Genomic DNA, 20,714 nt, shown 5'->3' with positions numbered 1-20,714 from the left:
ATGTGTAGAAATATCTGAAGGAAAGGTGTCAAGAGGATGGGGCCAGACTCTTCTCAGTGGTGCCCAGCAACAGGATGAGAGGCAGTGGAAACAAACTGCAACACAGGCAGTTCCGTCTGAACATGAGGAAAAACTTTCTGTGACTGAGGGTGACTGAGCACTGGAACAGGTTGCCCAGAGAGGTTGTGGAGTCTCCTTCCCTGGAAATATTCAAAAGCCATCTGGACAGGGTCCTGGGTAATGTGCTCTAGGTGAATCTGCAGGACCAGAGGGGTTGGACCAGATGATCTCCATAGGTCCCTTCCAACCTCAACCATTCTGTGATTCTGTGATTCCTAACTCAAGGCACAGTCTGAACCAGGGTAAACATTAGGCAAAAATACAGAACAGCAAAGACAACAAAAATCACTGGATTATATTAAGAGGTGGAGCTGCAAATCTTCAGCATTGGATCTTTGACAGCATTTATCTGGCATAATATAATTACAGCTGACCTACAAGTGGAAAAGGGGAGTGGACTACTTGATCTACTGTGGTCCTTCGCTCAGTATGCTAGGTTATTTTATGATTTCACTAAAGCTATCAACAAAGCACCTGCCACACACAGTCAAGAAGCAAAACACAGCTGTACTTCTGCAGCTGTACTTTTCCACCCTAAATTTGATGCAAAATACGAAATTTTCAAAATAGTTAGAGTGCATAAGTGTGTCTATTAAACTAAATCTCTCCACAGAAGACCTCAAATATATAGAGAAGATTCTTCATTACCTAGTAACATCTAAAAGTACAGTAACTCCAAAATTACGTCAAGTTCCTCTTCTGGAAGGTCAGTAATTTTTTTCAGTTTGTAAGTTCATGGTGAAAGATTTATACTGACAATGAAAGACTGGAGGGCCAAACTCTAATAGTGGGGGGAAAATTATCTTTCATGGCTATCAACTCCTGGAAATAGTAACAGTACCTACCCTGATAGGGTCTTAACCATGGCTGCAGTCACTGGCTTATTACTGTAATGCTCTAGTCACTACATTTCATATGCTATTATAAAGATTATTTAGATGCTCAACAAATGTAAAGAAAAATACAAAATATCGCAGACACAAACTGATCACAGTGACTTCCACTATCATCTTAGTGGTGAAATGTGATGGTAGTTTATTTGTATATAATAACACTAAATAGTAATTGATATAATCTGAAGAGAAATTCCACATCCAAATATCTCTGAAATGAGGTTGCAGGCAGGAACCTGCAATTAATTGCTATTATATATTTGGTCAGGAAATGGTTCTACTATATTCTGTGCTTGACAAAAATCTAATCAAACTGCTAAGAATTATACAGATAATTCATAAATAGTGGAAAGGATCTTTGTTTTATGTTTCATCCAAAAGAATGAAGTTCCAGTAGCACAGGAATACCCGTGAGCGTATCCTACCAATATGGTTTAGATGTTGCTTAAGAAAGTAGGTAGTACAATGGGTCTAGGTTCAAAAGCTAACTCAGATCAGAAATGAAAACAAATATCGACTCAGACTGCCATTTCATCCTATACAAAACCACTATATCATTTACTATAATTACTGCAACAGTTTCATTTCAAGAAAGGCATCATAACTGAGGCAATGAGGGAAGGAGAAAAAGGAGCTACCAAACAAAAATGAAGTGCATAGGCCAAATGATGAGTGAAAATTTGAGCTAAGGCTGGTCCCGATGGCTGTACAAATCTGCTTTCTGAAGAACAGGATTCACACTTCTTCCACAGGTGATAAAAGAAATATCAGAAAGGAATGGGCTGAATGTTGGGGTTTTTTTGCATAAGTACCGATTTCAGCGACTCTGCTTCAATATTCTTGAACTAGAATTATCACCGTAAGAACAAAATTTAAACACCTCAATAAAAACAAAATCCAGAGTCTTTATTGACTGAGGACGCTGAAAAAGCTACTAGAATGGCTAACAGATAAAACTGTAATTCTGCAGATATGTAACCTATTTTGCTAAGTAGATATGTTATCTCCAAAATATTCAATTCTCTTGGCATAGAGAGATAACATCCAGAAATGACACATATGCAAAACAAGAGAAACAAAGGGCCAAGTTTCCAAAGGTGCAGCAACAGTGGCTCCTAAAGTCTTCTACCATGGAGAAATACAAGAAAATTCTCTTTAGTTAATTTCTCAGGATGAACTGGAGGAGAATGGCGTAAACTGCAAATTTTATACATCTAAAGGAACATTAACAAATGAATACTTCTTAAATGGCTTTCTGATAAGTTCCATAATAAATAATATTTGTCTCACTTGGCAATAGAATCCAGCAGGGTTACATTTTAAAGGAGAAAAAAAAAAAGATTTATATATCTGAAAGCATAATCCTGAAGAGCACTTATTCTTGACCTTAGAGTACTTAAGATGAATGTGCTTTTATGATAGCATCCAAACAAAGATAGGAAGGGATAAGCTAGTTGCTACAGAGAGAAATTTTGCAGCCACTAAAGGTTAGAATAACAATTAGAAATAAGTAGACCTGACAAGGACCTTCCACTACAAGGTGCAGCTCCAAGTAAAATGAGAGAGTTGCACAGCAACATAAACAATACCCACAACATGTGATGAAAGAGTGCAGACAGTAATGCCAATGGTAGATGGCAGGGACTGGAGAAAAACACTCCTCATAATACTTTCTTACTTCAATTATGTCAAGTATGAGGAAGCGTGAGGAAGAGTGCACTCACTCCACCATTCAAATATATGGCACGATAACCTAAGAACAGCACTGTCTTCACATTCTGCCTCCATACTGATAATTCCTCAAAGAGAGTTTACCTATCCAGGAAGACAGGGTCCAGAACAAGAGGGAGGCAGAAATAGAATTGATCTTACCCTATACGGCACTTTTCAGAATCAGCTGAACCAGTGACAGTTATTTCCATCCTGCTCTATCAGAGAGCATCAGGCATTTTGAATGGTACTTTGAATAGTGTTTTGAACTGTACTTAATCTTCCATACTGACCTTCTGTCTTTAAGGTGAATGATATTTTCCCCTTGCGTATTAGCATAGGCATTCTCAGTGGGTTCTACTTTCTTCACTACTGCAGAGCTCTTGGAGAAGGATTGCTAGACCTACCCTTCCTTTTGTGCTGGAGTCAGGCTCTCATTATATACTCTTTTACTTCTCAGCTGTGGAAAGGTTTCCCTGTTTTGCTGCCATGAGCAGCCATAGGATGTTCCCTCAGCAATGAACACAGCAAGGTACAGGATTCATTCCTACTACAGAAGCCCTTGGGACACGCTCCTTTGCTTTTTCATTTACTTTTTACTTCCAAGCCTGATTCATCTATTACTGACTCTAATCTATTTTACACAAAGTAGGTTTAAAGAAAAAGAGAGGATGATTTTTTTTCCAGTTGCATAGGGCTGAAATTTGTTATATAACCTCTCAGGAGACAAGGTTTTAAAGTTATATTGAATTCAATATATGCATGTGGCTACAGCTAACTTCAATAAGAATTTTGCACACAAACTTTGAGTAGTATATGAGGCCTAGAATGTATGATAAGTTGATATGTGCAAATATTGATATTTTGGATATGAAGAGTAATTCTGTAAAACATAACTGAGGTAGTTGTCACATTAATGCTTGGAGAAATTGAACTTTGAAAACATTTAATAACTTCTAGCAATAGTGCTGGGGAAGAAGAAAAGAAGCAGTGATTTAATTTTCTTTTCATGATCCTTTTCCGAAAAAATTTTGGCTCAATTCAAAGAAATGAAAAGTTAAAATGCAATCTATACTTAACAACAAAATGGGTAATAGCTATTTTTAATTAGACTATAAAACTACAGAATAATGTAAATGGAGTCTACAGGCAAGAATTTTGCTGATGACATTTTGCACTAATATTTATATTAGAAATGCAGGAGGAATCGTATAACTGATATCCATTTTCAGTCATTTATACATTTTATCGTTTAGTACAATCACACTGCGATCACACAATATAAGTACACAGATACTGCAACTGCAGTTTAGTAATTTTACTTCTATAGATTATGGACAGTAAGGAATCTACTGTATGTAACTATTTTTAAAAGGAAACTATTTTTTAAAATAAACAATTTATAAGGATACTTTCTAATCAACCAAGTCTGTTCTTAAGTCTAAGAGGCTACAAAACCTCAGCCAATGAGTAAACTCAGTCAGACACCTGGAATTTTGAGGACTGTTAACATTAGAGTTGAACTTCATTCATATTCTCTTAGGACAAAAGGCATCCTTAAGCTGAACAGAGGAAGGCTAATGCCCAACTTCAATTCTTTCAAAACTATCTGTTGGGCTCTTAACTCTGAGAGAGGTTAGGCATTATTCCTGTTCACAGCACATTTGATTTGAAAAATTAAGGTCTGCAGTTTGGCTTAATCTGGCTTGTTCGTGCTGTTACACAGTAGCAAATTTCACACCCTAACAAAAGCCTTTGGCCTTCAAAACAAGACCTGTGCTTCTTTTTTAGATCACCTGGATTTTATTAGAGGATTCTTGTTATTTTAATCAGCCACTTATGTTATTTTAATATAAAATTTTTTTTGCATATTTTCTACTAGCTTTCATAGGATCATAGGATAGCACAGCTGGGAAGGGAAGTCAGGAGATCTCTAGTCCAACCTCTTCCTCAAAGTAGTGTTAGCTATGAGATCAGACCAGGTTGCTCCTTGCTTTTTCCAGTCAGCCTTTAAAACCTCCAAGGACAGAAACTGCATAACCTGTCTGAGTAACCTGTTCCACTGCTTGACTGTCCTCATGGTGTTAAAGTTTCTCCTCATACCTACTCAAGCAGTAGAGGAGGTTGCCCAGAGAGATTACACAGTCTCCATCCACAGGGATTTTCAACTTATGTACTTTTTAACTGTAAGCGTGATTAAGCACTGGAACAGCTTCCAAGAAAGGTTGTGAAGTCTCCATCCTTGGATCCTTTGAGCAGAGTTGTTTGGACTAGATAACGTCCAGGTGATCTCAACAGTTCTCGGATTTTGTACTGTAAGTAATTTCTCCTTCCAACTTTCTACATAGATCTCTGTTACAAAACTGTCATTTTATTTCCATTCTGGATGCAGACAGAGAAAAATAGGCTGCAACCAGTGAAAAAGGTTTCACACATAGTCTCCAAAAAATTTCTGATATGTAAAATTGTCGGTTTCCTTTTACAGCACATGAAGCAATCAAACACATAAAATAATTTTAAATATAGGATGAGAAGACCAGAAATATTGCTCAAATATTTTATAATACAATAAATAAAATACCAAAATATGGTACCCATCTTATTTCTCTTATTTGTATATTAGTTTACAGAGGTAACAAGAATCAGTTTAGACATAGGACCATTAAGCCTGGAATGGAAATGTGTTATTTGTCATTCCCACAGAGCATGGTGGGTACAATGTGGGTACAGCTGCAATCTTTACTGTGCTTTGGTTCTCTTGCTTTAGGCACACTTCAATGATGTCTTAAATTGTGTTCCCTCTGTAATCTATGCTTAAGACCATTATAATAAGGAAAAAAACACCAGTGTAAGTCTTTTACCACATCACTTCCTGTCCTAGAAGAAGCTTTGTGACAGGGCTCCATTCAAAGACCAAACTATAACTTTCAATGATAAACTCAGTAAAATGCAGTTTGCATACTTTTTATTTGTTTTTCCTTACCGATCCACTAAACTTACACACCTCTCTCTTTATCCTTACGTCTTTGGATGAAAGCAATAGCTATGGGGTTTTTGGGGGGTTTCCATAGCTAATTACTGGATTAGACACAACCCCTGTGGAGATTTTGTAGATTTTTTGTGTTGAGACAGCTGATATAAAAAGGATGAATTAAATATATCACCCAAAAAAGGATCCCAACATTTCTGTGATTTGGCTTCACAGACACGTAAAAAAGATGCTGCTATATATCTTAGCCATAACATTCTTTTGAAAATGGCAGGGGACTGTAGGAAAACCTTTATTTTGTCTTATTATCATCATTTCCTAAATAGAAGGAGCTATATTAAAGTTTGAGTGAAATTAAGCTGAGTTTGACCTGAGATGCTATTGCTGTATCAGTAAACCTCTGTGATCTTTATGCAGATTTCTAACAGCAGCTAACAGGGTTAGTGCTTAGTCACTCAGCTATGAAGAACCTCCACGGTGGCTCTTCATAACTGACTTGCATTTTCTTTATTACTATTCTGTAAGAATACAACAGTTGATCATACAGTAGTTTTGATTTTACATTTTGGAATTATTAAATGCAATAGTATCTCAATAGTTATTTTTAGGGCTGGAAGGCCCATTTTCAAATCATAATTTATAGCAATGATAAATTATTGGCCTCAAAGTGTTTCATATTATTTAAAATTGTTTCATCAAACATAGCCTTATCACTAACACAGAGCAGCAAGGTCAGTAATTTTGTGAAAGACAGTCAGAACTATGGTACTGTGCAAAGTGGACAGTAGGACAATTCCTTTGCCTTGAATCAGTAGTTCTTGTGTCCTAACTCCAGCATCAGTTTGCATGAATGTAAATGTATTTTTTGAATAAAATAAAATCAAATTTGGAACTTGCTTGGTAATTTGTACATGTATAACGGTATTACAGCATTCCTGATCAAATTACAGCACACTGAAAGTTATATACTTATACTTGCAGGCACTTTTAGTTGAACAGGCTATTGATATGATCCTGAGAGTATGTTTTATAGCTTCTGTATTCTTAAATGGCATTGTACTCTTATCAGTAAAATATTCAGAATTATTTGGGAAGAAAGATATTATGATTATGAAATGTATTAAAAAGCAAGAATTTGAACACCCTATGTCCAAGGTATACTGATGTTATTTTTTAAAAAAGTAACGTTGATATATGCTGCATTGTGGATATGGTGAATTTTACTCTAAAATAATTAACAGATGTGTTACACCTACAGCACGACTAAAATCATAAAAGTCTGTTGATCAAAGTTAGATCATCTCTGTATACAATTTCCCATATTATCCATACACACCAATAGAGTATTTTATAACGAGAAAAGATCCTGAACTCCTATTTCTACAGTACCTACTAAGTATAGCTAGTAATCCTTTACTATAGTAAAAATATTGATTATTTTAGCAACTCAGCACACAACAGAAAAGCATATTAATTCTTTGCTTGAACTGAAGAGCAAAAAAGTCTGTCTCCGAATCAGGATACGAGAGGCTAAAAACATTGAAAAATTATGTCAGTGTAATTGCTCTAGAGAGCTGTAGTCGCCACTGAGAGTAGAGATTCTCTCATTTTAAGAAAGCCTGTACCTACAGGGGAAATGACCTGTAACAAGAGAAGAGATTTAATGATAGCGTTGGCTAATGATAAAATATTGCAGTGAGTGGACCAGAAACATTTTGTGTTAACTTCTTTGTTCAACTACAGCAAATAGAGTTCATATGACGTATACACAGAGTTCTTCATGTTTGGAGGAGCAGAGGAAGCATACAAAGATATAAACTTTAAAAAGATCGAGCGATAGCAGCTAAGACAGTCTGAAACTTAAAAGAATTTAAAAATGGAAAAGGGGACTTGGAAAAGCAAAGTGTTGAGGGGAAGGTGACTGAAGTGCTGTAGCTGCAATTTAATATTCTAACTTGTCTAAATAAGCAGTGTAGAGTATTCCTTGTATATCAGGTAGAACAATATACATTCATTGTACTGCCAATATTCTGTTGGCAAATGAGACTATGTTCTACTAAGTCTTTTTTGGCAAGTCAAATACTCATCTCATCTTTGATTAGTTTTCTCCATTGGTAAAATGACATTAACAACATCTACCCTTCCTGTAAAGCACTGGAGTTCTAAACATCAATGGTTGCATACAAAAAGCCTGTGTACTTTTCAGTTAATTATTTTAAGTTTACAAAAAATAGAACCCTTTCCCATCCCTTCCTATGATGCTAAAACATAGAACTTAAATCTACAAATATGAAGCCTCTTCAGTATAAATATAGAAGTAGTATAAATATCCACATCCTATGCTATCAGTCTGAAAATTATTAGATATGGAAATCGCAGGGCTGAATGTTATACGTAAGGTTTTGAAAGAGCGAGCTTATTTTCCTACTCAGGTAAGCTAAGATAGAAAAAAATAATAAAATTATAAATTACCAAACATTTGAAGAAAAATTTGAAGATTTGTATATATTAAGTAGTATGATATATTTTTGACATAACACTTCCAGAAAAACAGTATAACAATTTTACAATACCTATCCACAAAAAAAAACCCTAATAAAATACATCTAAATAAGTCTTCTGTTCTAAATGAAAAATCAGTCTTGCCTCAGACACAAAACAGTCTTCTAGTTAACAAACTATTTTCCATACTAAAGGAGGGTGTTGTTTCTTTCACTAGAAGGAAGAATATTAAGGGCACATGCATTCTTAAGACTGCAAATCAGGCCCTTAGAGATCAGGACACAGCAGAATAAAAACTGGCTGTGCAAACTAGTTTTAAGCCATTATGAAACAAACTGCCATGATCTTCTTCCCAACATGCACACACAAAGAAATTTTAGTTTCATTCAGGGTATTTGCAACTTAACTAAAGCCAAACGGGCAGTTTCTTTCTTTCTTTTTTTTTAAACAATGAATGTTTGACTTTTTGTATTATTTTCTTGTAAAACTAAATTTGATGTTTGCAAATTAATGTTACAGAAATAAGAAAATAAAACAATACCTCTCAATTCCCCAAATAGTATGGGGGACGCTGTGTTTTGGGCATCATTCCCAGGTGCGCAAATCCTGCCAGCACATTTGAAAACTCTTTTACCAGTTTAGTGAAAGCTAACATATTCCAGGGTTCCACAGTCCCTCTTTCCTACCCTCCCTGAGATATTGGCTTTCAAGTGTTTTGAAATTCTTTGCAGATGAGCAGACTATAAGTTATAGCACATCTTTTGAATAGTGTCAGTAATACTAAGAATTTGTTTTGTTTTGTTTGTTGTGCTTCATGAAAATACCTAGTTAATTTACATAAGTCCCCTGTTAGATTTTCAGAATCTTTTTTTTTTCCATTTCCAAATGAAGAAAAACAAAGCTGAGGTTAAGTAGCAACTTTTCTTAATAACATGAAATGTGCCAGGTTCAAAGTTATGAGTAGAATTTAAGAATTCCTCACCTCCCAGGCCTCTAATCAAATGCAAGGAATGAGGTTAAAATACGATGTGAGAAAGCAGAGAGAAGGGGTAAGAAAAGATTGGAAAAAGTGGTACCTATCGACTCTCCTACTACAGCTAATCTTTATTTTCATCTCTGCAGTGATTAAGTACTGTACACTGAAGTATAGATACTGTAGAAATAGACTGAATGAGTAGGTGCATGATAAACTCTAAAAATAGCTTTCTGAAGACTTGACATGAAATACAGAATTGTAAATCACCTCCTTGGAGGAAAAGCACACAGTTGAATAGACAAGTGGTCTCATCAATTTTCTCCCAGTATTTTAATTTCTATAAATGGGACCAAACACAATAACCAAGCTTTTCTGAACCAGAAGGGACAGAATCAAAATTTAAACACACAAATTTACCTAATAAAAGAGCTAGATCTCAATAGAAATTTACTCTGCTTTTAGATAATTGTAATTTTTACGTACATTTCATTTCAGTAGATCTATAGTATAAGAAATGATCCGCATGTTATTAGCTCTCTTTCTCCACTATCCTAATAGTAATAAAAAGAATTTTAAAGATCATACAATTGTGGGAGGGTGTGAAGGTGAATACAGCCCTAGTTCTAGATCCAACCAGTTCCTAATCATGGCTGGAAATGTAGATGATGCCTGAGCTAAACTGTTGTCTTTCAGATTCTCATGTGGAAAACTTCATGTCATTGCCCTCGTTGGCTGTAATTCACTTCACTGGCAATGCAGTGTAAATGAATTTCAATTTTTCATTCTACAAATTTTATCACTGAAATTTAATCATTTAAAAAACCCTACTGCATTTGTCAGGCTTGTCCAAATATCCTACTATACACAAGGATTATACTGGTTAGACTTAAGACATGTTCTGTGTTACTGTTTATGTACTATTTCTTTCACCTAGCCTCTAAATTATTTAATCCCTAATCCACACTTGATTTGATCCAGCAGTAACACTATTTTGCCAATAACTTCTCTAAGAACAATCAAATTGATTCCTCGTTTATTTCAAAAACTTGTGAACCACACAAGACTGGCCATAATAACAATGAAAAACAATGAAAAGCAAGTGGGGAAAATTCTTTTTATGAATGTGTTTCATCCAGTTTCTTTGGGCAATGCATGATCAGCTCATAAGATGTAAATGACTATTACTATTAAGAAGTGTGTGCATTATTGTTCTCCACATCTTACTGAAATATTAGAAATACTGCTGGATTTTGTTTCATTAAATGTAGATTGTGTTGAAGTTCTTGTTCTTGGGAAAGTAAGTGCTTACTATCAACTGCTCTTTGGATGGAAACTACACATCTTCAATCTGCCTTTTACTTGAGATCAGTAGCACACCTCTTGCCTGCAATTTAATTGGGAATTTATGTATGCACTTCTGCTATGACCTTCACTAAATTAATACTGAAATTTAGGATTTTTTTGTCTGGTATTTTAGATTACCGGGCCTTTTGATTTGCTTGGCATTCTTTCAAGGATTTCTGCAACACCCTCTCTTCTACATTCTGCCTCAAGCATGAGTTCCTTTTGTGTATAACATCCACTCTGAGTTAGGATCTGTTTGTACGTGGGAATATAACATACAGCCTTTACTAGAGAGTGACTAAGTGGACAGTCCTGCAAAGCAAGGGTCATCCTGTACGTGACTGTAGCAACCAATGTTTATCTTTTGATTTGAAGTAGTAGTAAAGCTGTAGTTGTTAAGTTACATAGTTACGTAGAAGGCCATCTCATTGATCTTTTACTAAAACAAAGGAGGGGTAGATGCTAGGGAGCGCAAGATGTTTGAGTGAATAATATTGCTAGAAATATGCAAGAAAACCATTTGCAGTGAGGATCCATAAGACTATGAGTATATTTAATTGGCCTGAAATGAAAAATAGAGGCTCAAGCAACAGAAGAGACAATTTTAGTGGCTTGTCAGGGACATACCTGCTGTGCTCATTCAACCTGGGACAAATAACTTTGGAAATAAAAGGTCAGAGCACCTGAAATTGTGGATTAATGAATTAGCAATTAGACTGAAAAGCACAAAAAGCACAAGTGATATTTTCTGGCATATTACAGATTATCATAATAAATTAACCTGTAGACCTCCAAGACAGATCTCACACAGAGATGAATTGCTACATTAATGAGGAAAATAAAGCATGCCAACAATAATAACTGAAAGATAATATGAATTTTTAAAATAGTATACATACACATAAAAAAAAGTCACAGGCACTGAACAGTTAAAAAATTATGGATACCTGATTGAGACAGAGCAACTAACAGAACCTCAACAAGTGGGAATACTTTTTTAAAATATTAAATAATGTGGATTAGTAGCTCTGTTTAAGGAGCAGATATTGCTGGAAAACTGCCAGCACATCTTAAACAAATATAACTGATGATTGCTGGAAACTACTTTGAGTGAAGAAGAATTATTTAGCATAGAATAGTAATGCTTAATGTGCAAGGTAAATAAATGTATACCAAGAAAGAAAAATGCAGTCTGAACAGATGGTCCTCAAATGGCTAAACAGATAAATCAGGAAAGCGAAAAGATATAAATAAAATAGAAGATAGCTGGAAACACAAGTAAATAAGAGTAAGAAAACTGAACTGCCAAAAGTAATATTTTCCATATATACAGAGGCTATCTAGTAAACGAAATTCTGTCACTGCTTTTTTAAAGCAGAGTGGCTAAAAAATAGAACAAAAAATGTCAAGTAACCTAGAAAATAACATTAGAACAGTAGTATAAATCAGTACGCTTACCATCAGTAAACTACAAATCAGTAGCTTGCCATCTACATCAACCAGAGTTGCTGATTCAAGCAATAAACACATCGTGATCTGCCAATATACTATGTGGTTTCTGGAACGTTACCCTTCGAAATATCATCTCCCAAGGGTATCAGAGTTCACCTCTATGTTGAATATGGCAAAACTCTTGAGCGACTAAAATTTTCATCATGCAATATCTGAGATTCTGCTGCAGCTTTATGCTAGTTTAAGTAAGTCCATGGTTGAAAAAATTTAACTACGTTTGATATCGTTTTCCAAAAAAATGTAGCCTGAATTTTTCAATATTTTTTGTTATTCTAGAAGTACTATATATTATATATAAAGTGATAATTTAAGTTCATCTTTTGTAATGCAAAACTGCTCATTGTATCCCATATAAACCAGCCTTAAATTCATACAAAGAAAGTACTAATTATTATAAAACGTTTGAAAGCTTTATAGTTGAACATTACATTTTGTAATTAAATCTGTAATGGGTGAAGATGACGTGCAAACTCCAAAATCAAGGAAGATTTATTGATGCTGGTGGTGAAAACCATTCAAAGACAGGTAAAATGTTATAGCTTCAGCTGAGGTGAACATTTATCTTTCTCTCAATGACACTCAGAAACATTAAAGCTAAAACTCGGAGTGCTTTCTGCAAGCTCAGAATGCTGCCATATCTTGTATTCTGAGCAGGGATTTCCTCAGCGCATTAGAAGACATACCATTCAAATATTTTCCTGGAATTTTGTTTGTTTATATGATTTTTTGCTCGAATTTCAGTTTTCAAAATAAGTCTTCTTTAGCCTTATTTCTAGATTTGGAATTCTCTGGAGTCCTGAACTCTTCCAATCTTCAATGCAAAAATGTGCATGCTAAGCTTATAAGCCTGTTACATTAACTTCCAAATTCATGTTTACTCAAAACATTCTTTCTAATAAGAAATGAAAAATCATTTTTTGTCTGTGATGTAGTACTGTGAATATAATTCTTTTGACGAATAATATTATGCATTATGTTAATCATCAACAGCAGTCAGGTATTTTCACAAAAAATATTTAGGCATGACCCTTGTTTTGGAACGGGAAACTGATGTAGGTGTATGTCATTTGGGTATTTTTTTTTTCATTTTTATTATGAACAAATGTGGCTACTCCTCAACCACATGAGAGACAGAGTTCTATCCAGACAGCTTAAATTATCTGTCTAAATGTACAGAAAAATTAAGAACACACATAAAAATAAAATTTTTTTATACAGGCATTGTTAGCAAAATCACTATTTACATTTTTACTAGATAAAAGTTCTCAGGTGGCTGATTTCATGCTATAGTTTCTCAGAGTAGTCTTTGTTTACATTAGGAGAATGTGAAAAATATGATAGGTGATAGTGATAATGAAAAAATTAATTAGAAATAGCATAATTCAGTGAGAAAACAGCTATGTCCACTTGCATTAACAAGGAATTGCATTCAGCAAACTCCTCCTAGTATATTTTAAATAAGAGGACTTTACCTATTCACATTTACTGACAGTAAGAAAAAAAATCACATGAACACTGAACAAATGTAGCGAGTGTAATACAAATGTATTTTTGCAGACAGACTATAGCCTCACAATCACTTCACGCAAGACCTAAGTGTGAGCTACCACCAAAAGGTAGGTACTTGGTCACTTGTTCTAGCCACATTTTTGAATGGGACTAGAGCTTGTGAGATGCCCTAAAGCTCCCTTGGTCTCCAGCTGCTGTTCCGTAATTGTCAGGGTCTCCCATAGGTCTTACATCTGCCTGCACTATGTAGGTGTCTTGGATAGCTCAGGGAAGCTCCAGTGGCACCAGACACATATGTGTGGGTAACTGGCTGAACCCATAGTAGTTTAAGCCTCCATTTTAGGCAGTGGAGATCTAATTAATACAGATGATGGAGTTCACAGAGCAATTCAGCTGATGAAGCACTAAAAAAGTGTTTTGGGTTCCTGAATGTGTGTCAACTGCCGTAAGAGATTCCTTGAAGAGTCTACCTGTCCTTCAGCTTCCTGTATCACATCTGCTGCACTAGGCAGATGTGCTCAACGTCATGGAGCAACTAACCTGAATTTACTTCTAGGCTAGGATAGGCTAAATTCCCCTCTGGGCTAGTGAAAACAATCAGTTTTCACTAGCTCTCAACTGGCTACAACAGAAGCTTAGAAAGCTAGTGCTTCAAAGGACACCTTTTACAGAAACCTCGTTAGGCATCTTAATCCTGAACTTTATCTCTCCCAGCTCATCTCTCCCTCTGAGGTACAACATTTAAGTCAGTGGAGCTGCACTTGAGATTAAATTGATGTTGTGGGGCCAGATGAAAGATGTCAAGTTGGGTTTAAAAATGTATCTGAAAGAAGGGGTTGCATTTCAAAATCCTCTCTTCTTTCCAAGAAGCATCTGCAAGTATCACTAAGACCCTGTTCATGTCACAACACTGAGAGTAAAGGTAGATCAAAAATTACCCTTTACTTCCATTGCACATAAGCTGCCCTTGTTTCATAAAACTGCCTCATTGTTTACTCTAATTCCATGCTGCTCACAAATAACCCTGATTTTTAATGAGTCAAAATTAACAAGATTGCCATAATGTTGGTTTTCTAAATAAATAATTTGATATGAATAGAAGATATTAATGGACATGAGTCAAAGATATCACTTCTCTGAAAAAAGAACTCAGTATTTTGTAAAGCTGCCAAAATGTAGGATTATTAGGGCTTTATAATGCATAGGAAGATATTATTATTTATAGGAAATTAGTGGGTTTTTTAACTGCTCAACTGAGCTTCTTCTAGAAGAATATAGAATAGATTTTTTTGTTTAATATTGATGAAAAATTGCAAAATTTTATTATACAACTGATGTGAAAAATAAGTAACATCCTTCATTTTAAGCTGGTTGACATGTTGCATCATTTGCAAAGTTTTCTATAGTAAGATATATAAAGAAAGAAAAGTTCTTTAAAGGCAAGAAATATTTGAAAACTCAATAACTTATATTCTTTATAAGGAAAACTTTACCATCTCAGGAATGCAAGAATATCATTTTTTTAAAGCCAAATCTTAAAAACTAAATTTTAAAGTGTTGCCAAATAAAACTGCGCAGCAAAACTTCATGCATCTATTTCCCCTTCTAAGAAAGCAAATATGTATCTTTATGAAAAACAGCAAACTGAACAAATTAAGCAGCGCTCTGAGTTTCTGTGAATATTATTTCACACAAGTAAAGGTATGCTAGACTTTCATAAAAGATGCATGGTCATTTTGCAGATGCTGGTGGAAACATATTTTCCTCTGATCTTGATTTTTATTTCATACAAGGAAAGTGTTAACCACAGACTCGATAATTATTTTGCAGTCCTTGATACAATTTTTATTTTTTAATATAGCGTGAATAGTTCTAAGTATGGAGAACTAAGAAAGAAGGACCAAGGTCAAAATCAACGTGGTAATTTTTTTTAATAGAAAACTTTTCCTTGTTTATGCAAGTATAGAAAAATGAAAAATACGTATCATGGCCCGACATCTTGCAGCTGACATGCCATGGGGGGGGGGGGGGGGGGGGGGAGCGGGAGAGAGATTATTGTTGTCTTACAAGCCAGAAACAAGGTAGCTGCTCCAGAAAAATGAATAATAGAAAAGCCCTGTCTGACAGCTATTTCACTGTATGGGTTAGAAAGGAAAAAAGAAGGTTGGTTTTTCAAGATCTATAGAAGACATGGTAAGATAGGCACATAAACTGTATAGAAAAAGAAATAAAGAGGAAGACATCTAAAATGACTCCATTACAGGCCTGAACTTGTAAGAGAATGCTGGCATTGTCAACAGTGACAAAAAAGAGGGAGAGAAGACAAGCTAATGAGCTCAGTTTGGCCATGTTCAGCTGAATTTGACAGCTAAGAAGAACATTAAGAGAAGTAGTCTAAGATGAAGGTTTAGATGGACAAAGACAGGTTAGGAAAAAAGGGTAAGTTTTTGCAGAGATGGCAGTTAGAATCACTTCTGCATTATGGTATGTTCCCATTTATTTGTATTTGTTAATATGTCAGTATGTGGTCACATTTTTAATCCATACTGTGAATGGTTAGATTGTCTCCCTTTGCCTGCTTAGCAAATGTATTAATCACCATTTCTGGATATAAATTGATAATTTTATCCGTTAGCCTGTTAACGTGATTGGAATAAATATTCAAAAAGAGAGATACAGGAGAATGCTCTAAACTTAAGGCCTAAGCAGTTTGAAATCCACATTGCAAATCCTAACTCATATCATACAATATTAGCTCTTTTTTTTTTTCCGTCAGCATCAGTTTAACTTTCTTCTCAGTACACTGAAAACAAGAAAACATAAAGGCATGTTGGAGAATCTGCTATTTCTGAAGCTCTGTTTGTGTCAATTTTCAGAGCATTTTTTTCCCCTAATGCTTACTCAGTTTGTATTTCTGTATAGACCATGATATCGACAATATTTTTAAAGAAACATGAAATGAATGACAATTCACAGTCACATGTATGGGCCACAAAGGAAGAGAGCTAAGATCCTGTGTTACAGTCCCGCATTCTCCAAATTTAGTTAAGTAAGGCAACACACGTTTCCCAAGTCACTGCTGATATTCTACCTCTGCTTTACTAAGTTCACTGTCTTGCGAGATAGCCTTATTATCTGAACTAGCACAGCAGCCCTTACTAAAAATCTTGGGGGTACTGCAAAAAAAAAAAAAAACTAAGAAAAGTCATACTGAGAATCACAGAAAGGAGGTTATGTAACATTTCTTTTAATTAAAAAAGTCATTAAATGAAGCTGTTAAAATCAACTGATCCTCTATGGAGAAATATTTTGACAATGGACTAATAGTAATGTGTGGTAAGTAGTAGCATATGAATAAACGTCAGCACATGAATTTAGGAGAATCAGCTGAAAAATCAGTAGGAGTTTAATGCTCTACGTATCTTGGAAAATGTCTCCCTTAGAGCAGTGTTTGCACTAAGGTACCATGAGTTAACTGCACAGGAGATACGATGCTTTAAAGAGCAACAATAGGCCAAAATACGTCTTGATCTGTTCTCCAGCAGATGCAACGTTGGTACAAAAGCCAGAGTGCTCCATCCAGCTTTCTCCTAAAAAGTTTCTAGCTCGTTATTACTGTTAAATTTTCTGAGATATTGATAAATGAAAGGAGCATGGCTAAACTGTCCTGCAGTGTACTGAAAATAGCAGTTTCTAGACCTTTTGCCTGGAAATTACAAGGCAGAAAACCATATCTGTCCTTGAGGAGAAGAGGCTAGAAAAGCTTCTTAGCCTTTCTTAATGAGGTTCCATGAGGCAGGGTTTTGCTGTAAGAAAAAACAAAAAAACTACACTCCAAGCAGTGTGATCAAACCGCATTCGGGAAGGGCAGAAACAGAAAAGTAAAAGAAACTTGAATTCCTCTAGGTATATAGATTTGTCTTCAAAGTAACCAAAAATCTATAAAGTCGCTTAGTCAAAGCTTTTATTCTCTTCTGTATAGTAACATAAAAAGCCTGGCCCTAGTTCTTCAAGAACATAAATAGCTTAAATTAGAAAATAAAATAGGAAGAATTGGAAGTTATTGGAGGAAGATATCTCCAAAAACATTTTAAACTTTTAAAAATAAACCTCTGAAACTTTCCTATTATTGAGAGAATAAAAGGCCACTACTACTTTTTTAAAATTTAAGCATTTTACATTTATAAGATGTTGATTTAAAAGAACTTGTAAGATTCTGAGCTGAAGCACAAAGCTATGTCTAAAGTTAATTGAGTAGTGCTTTCCAATTGCCCAATTGCATAAATTTCACGTTCCTCCAAGCTGAGAATCCTACCCTTCCAATATACAAAGGGAAGTTTGCATTTAATCCTCTTATACAATAAATAGTAGCCATGATCTAAAAATTGGGACGCTTTTGTAATTACTTATGAATCATGAAAGATTTGCAGGCCTTAAGATCAATTTGTAACACGCAAGCTTTGTATTGTAAAAGAATCATTCAAACAGACAGCCAAGGAAAAAAGGCTTATTTTCAATGTCATACAATATTAACAGATTACTAATCAGTAGATTTTATAGTTTTGTTTATATCTCTTGGAAATATATAAATAGTAGTTATTTGCCTGTTTTAATATCAAAGCATAAGAATGTTTGAAAGTAATTTTGAAACTGTAAAGCGGAATTGCTAATAGAAGAAAATTTAAATTATATATTTAAAATCTATCCATATCTGCTATCTATACTGGAACATAACTTACACATTCATACTGTATTTCTCATATAATACAATACGGTGCTATACAATTTTTCAGCACCACAGATCAACCTGAAATCTACCGACCTTATATTCCAATTCAAAATCAATTTAATAAATCTATCTGACTTTGAACAGAATGCTTACACAAAGCCAATGACTGTAAGCCAGTATAAAGAATAGCTCCTTTCTCCAATGAAGAATGCATCCATTAAGGATGGAGATAATTGGGCTTTAGGATTTTTTCTCAATGAATATATAAAGCCTTTGTACCTAATCAAACACAGAAGGGGGTAGACACTTAAATGAAAAAAAAAATCCCTCATTGTGGCAGAGATCTGACCGCTTAATTTGAGAATTTCCATTTTAAAAGTTTTCATAGGGAAAATGCATCTGTATTTGTTGTTCTGGTGAACATTTCTTTCATTTGCAGTTACAGAGGCCACCGTCTCTTCTATCAAGAAGCATTCATCTCCATTCAGCTGTTAAAGGGAAGGAATCACTGAACTTCAGTGATTTTTCACTTTCAGTATTTACTGTATTTGAAAGGAAACTAATCATTTTTTGTGAACTAGCATCAGAATGATGGCACAAAGTACACGCAAATACTGTGAAACGCAGTGAAAGAAAGAAGAAAAGCAAGTAAACTGTAGGACAGGAGACTCAAAACACACATGGCCTGATGCAAAGGCTCCCCTACTTCAGCCTCTGTTCACACTGTAGAATTTCACGTTTAGGACTGACATGATTTGCTGACATCAGCTGAGGTGGCATAATTTTCAGTTCACTTGCACTTTTCAGCCTAAGCACTTCAGCCAAGTAACTATGTAAAGTGACTAAACGCAGATTTAAGCAGCTTAGGTACTGCAATCTGAATATTTATATTCTGTTCTGTATTTTTTAACTTCATATAAACTGTGCATCTTCCTTTCTATTTTTATAATATACAGTCATTGTCCAAAGGACAATTTGAAACTGTGAATTTTATTTATTCTTGAGTTACAAATGCTCTGAATTACCTCATAACGATATTTACTGTAGCATAGATCATTTCTGGACTTAAGTAACTGACAGTTAAAACTGTAACAAGTAGGCAAAATAAGATTTTAAAAACTTCTAAAAATAATTTTCAAATAGATGTATTTAGGTACTACACAACTTTCAGAACTCTATCTTTACTCTATTGTGTAGTCCATTCATTTTAATCAGAAATTAAGGTTGGAAAATTTATACAGAATCATGTTACCTTTCCAAAAGATATAACAATTGAGTTTATTTATTCACTTTGTACAAAACTAAGCCATTTTTGATATTTTAATAAATATACTCTATGGGGAAAATAAGACTGTGAAAAATGAAGCTAACTGACCGTGTGAAATATTAAACAAATATGCATCAATAACAGGCATGCATGTAAAGAGCTAGATGCATAAATAATATGCATATACTCATGCATATGCATAAGAACAGAGAAAAATGAAGAAGGAAGTCTTAAAAAATGAAGAAATGAGAGAGGCTATTAAAAGTCTCAGTCAAAAGTTGTGACCCCTGATTTTTTTTTTCTGAATAATAACTGTTTTAAGATTTTTGTTAACAATTAAGCATCTAAACCATTTAACAGATATTAACTGAAAAAAAAGTTAAAAATTGATGGGTTTTTATTTAGAAGGGTCAGCACAGGAGGTGAATTGTACATCTACTGGCTCTGCCCCCTACTCTCCCTACAATCCAGGATAACAAATTAGATTGCATCTTCCATGATGCACCCTGTCTAAGCATTCTGCCAAAACTACTTTGACTCCTAAGCGAGGAAGATTATTTCAAAGGGAAAATTATATTTTAAAAATCAATTAAAGTTTAGTTATATATTATCTAGGGGAAAGAGGAACACATGTTCCATTATGTGTTATCTAGAAGAAAGAATTGGAAAAGCCCCAGTTCCACATGTTTTGTTGCCTTAACTTCTTCAAATGTATTTCATTTCAAGATTGTCTTACTGAAAGGCTCAGAGGACCTCACTAGTGCTTATTTAAGAAAGCTGAATAACAAAAGCACACCTAAATGACATTTTCCAGAGCTCCGAAAGAATTATAAAATACTTCCACAGCATCCATCCCAGTCTTCTAGTTCTAAAAGATGATATTACCTGACAACCATTAAACCATCAGGTATGCATGCCTGTGCACTTACATACATAATAGATGGAGAAACAAATTCTAGCTACATATCTGTTTTGTTTTCTATTTATGTATATTTTGTATTAGGTACAATGCACACAGACATTTAAAGATAGTATAAATATAATATGCCCACACATTCATCTTAAAAGCATGAAGCTAGATGTAATCAGTATCTGTTGCAACAGCAACGCCCGATTATCATTTACTAGAAAAGCACTAAGATAACAACTCTTGTAGTAAATAT

General features: G+C 34.7%; 1 protein-coding gene across 3 annotated transcripts in view; it reads right to left on the bottom strand.

Annotated features, from left to right (window-relative positions):
• The window catches only part of GRIK2 (glutamate ionotropic receptor kainate type subunit 2), a 424,245-nt gene that overhangs the window by 154,107 nt on the left and 249,424 nt on the right, over positions 1-20,714 (bottom strand). The gene's annotated exons all lie outside the window — the stretch shown is intronic.

The sequence above is a fragment of the Struthio camelus genome, chromosome 3 (assembly GCF_040807025.1).
Source record: "Struthio camelus isolate bStrCam1 chromosome 3, bStrCam1.hap1, whole genome shotgun sequence".
NCBI classification, from domain to species: domain Eukaryota; kingdom Metazoa; phylum Chordata; class Aves; order Struthioniformes; family Struthionidae; genus Struthio; species Struthio camelus.
The sequence above is the reverse complement of the archived record's forward strand: the minus strand, read 5'-3'. Positions and strand labels throughout refer to the sequence as shown.